The sequence below is a fragment of the Arachis ipaensis genome, chromosome B08 (genome assembly GCF_000816755.2).
Source record: "Arachis ipaensis cultivar K30076 chromosome B08, Araip1.1, whole genome shotgun sequence".
In the NCBI taxonomy this organism is placed as follows: Eukaryota; Viridiplantae; Streptophyta; class Magnoliopsida; order Fabales; family Fabaceae; genus Arachis; species Arachis ipaensis.
Window position 1 is genome coordinate 94,044,214 of NC_029792.2, and position 2,241 is coordinate 94,046,454.

The following is a 2,241-nucleotide window of genomic DNA, read 5'->3' on the forward strand; positions in this document are numbered from 1 at the left end:
AGAGTGGCTCTCCACAAAATGGAGAGAGGGGGAGGGGTGCTTTTTAACCTTAGAAAGGTTTGTAGCATTACGTGTAACTCTGTAAATTGCTTCAAAGAGCCCTACAAATTTATATAGATCATGTGAAATCTTTTGAAATTTAGTGTAAAATTGCGCTAGAGGGATTGTATGGTGGTGTTAGGGGTGTTGCAGGAACCAATTATTAAAACAAAAATAGTATTTCCGTTCACAAATTACTCTACGCTGCGACACCATTTGGCATCCACCATGTTTTCATAGTAGATTTTTCTGCTAAAGGCTATGAGCTGCTATCCGTTATTCTTTTTGGTCATTCAAACACACACTACACTAGAAGGATCTTTTAAGTTTTAACCACAATTAAGCTATTGCTGAGGATTGAGCCTGGTTTGGCCGTATAGGAGGCAAATGCTTTTGCCACTGCCCACTGGTACACAAGCCTCAGCCACAGCTGCTGTGTTAAACGTTGTTAATTACACTGCATGTGTTCCAACAATAATGGAAAAAAAAGGCTGTATGTAATGCTTCTGGTCTCAGTAGGAGCTATAATTTTTCCTCCTTGACATAACAAAGCACTTTTGGTCCTTGTGCCCCCTCTTGTTTTCAGTTTTCCAAAACACACTTAAATTTTATGATTTTATTTTAATATCAATAATTCTTAATTTAACTTTACAATTAATCATCTAATTTAGTTTATTTGAATTTAATAATGTAGTAGTATTATTTATGTCTCAGTAAAAGGAGCTACAGTCGTTTTTTATTGGTGTCGGTTAGTTACGATCAAAGCCAAAGGTAAAATGTTTTATTCTTTTAATTTTCAAAGTTCTAAATTTGAACATTCTTATTCTTATTTAGAAATGAAATATCTCGCAATTGCTCCTATTTAGGGCTGGAAGTGAGTCAAGCCAGCTCATGAGCCAGCTCGAGCTCGAGTTCGACTCGTTAACAGCTCGATAAGCTAAGCTCGTGAGCTGGTGAGTCAAGCTTGAGCCTGAAATTGAGCTCATAAATTAAATGAGCCGAGCTTGAGCTTGGATAAGCTCAGCTCATATATATATATATATATATATATAACAATTTTAATTATTTAATATTTATATTTATTTTTTACATATAATTTTAATATAGGACATAAATAAAAAATTTATAATTTATTGATAGATAAACAATATATAAAATTGATCTTTTCAAATATTTTTAAAAATATATAAGTTATAATTTATTGATATAAAATTATAGATTATGTATCTATGTTTCTCTTATTTGAGCCAACTCGTGAGCTCGAACCAACTCGTGAGCTTTTGGTGAGTCGAACTTGAGCTTAAGAAATAAGTTCGATTGTTAATGAGCTGAGTCGTGAGCTAAGCTCAATTTTCGTGAGCCGAGCTTGAGCTTAATCTAGCTCGACTCACTTCCAGCCCTACTCCTATTCAAAGGTGGAAGATTCCTTTCAATTAGTTTCTTTTGACTTTGATTAATTTTGGGCTCAGAAATTGAAATAAAAATTAGAATACCATAATAAATTTCATTCTTTATACTTACAGCTATCAATATCAACTCCTCACCAACAAAGTGATGGTTTTAGCATCTGAAGTTCAAGATTCCTCTCAACTATTTATATGAGGGAACAAATCTGCATCATGCAACAGATTAGCCACTTGTTTCTTTTAAATTTGATTAGTCTAGAACATAATGTATTTGGTGTCTCCACAAGTAAAAAGAAAAATATCTCCCACATTAAGTTCATACATCTTTTTCCGTAGGAAAAGTGAAGCTAGATTACTTGATTCATTAAACAGAACCCAAAAATAAAACTGAAAAAAAAGGGTTGATTCTCGAAGCGTCAAATTCAAACACGTAAGTTTAAATTAGTAATTACAACATCATAAAGAAAAATAGAACGTTGACCCAAAATAAAAAAGGAAAAAAAGAAGAGGAAACTAGAACAAGAAGAGTGATTATGACCAAGTAAGTTAGATTCGGATCCTCTGGAAAAAAAATGTTGCTTCGATTGGTAGAATTAATTTAATTAACTAATCCACTTTATGAAAGCCGCAAGGTTTAGTGCGAGTAAATCGTGAATAAATGCCTAAATGGGGTATGTACCAACCATAAATAATTTAAAATAGTTATGGTAAACAATCAAATTTGATGTCTTAAGTGAAGTTTGCACACAATCCTTAAGAGCTAGAGAACAATTCTTAAAACTTGGTTATTTCTTCT

General features: G+C 32.7%; 1 protein-coding gene across 1 annotated transcript in view; it reads left to right on the forward strand.

The window, feature by feature from the left end:
- LOC107612656 (DExH-box ATP-dependent RNA helicase DExH7, chloroplastic) overlaps positions 1-1,874 on the forward strand; it is a gene marked incomplete at its 5' end in the record, with an annotated part of 31,310 nt that extends 29,436 nt beyond the window's left edge. Inside the window, 1 exon segment of the mRNA XM_021109568.1 lies at positions 1,563-1,874.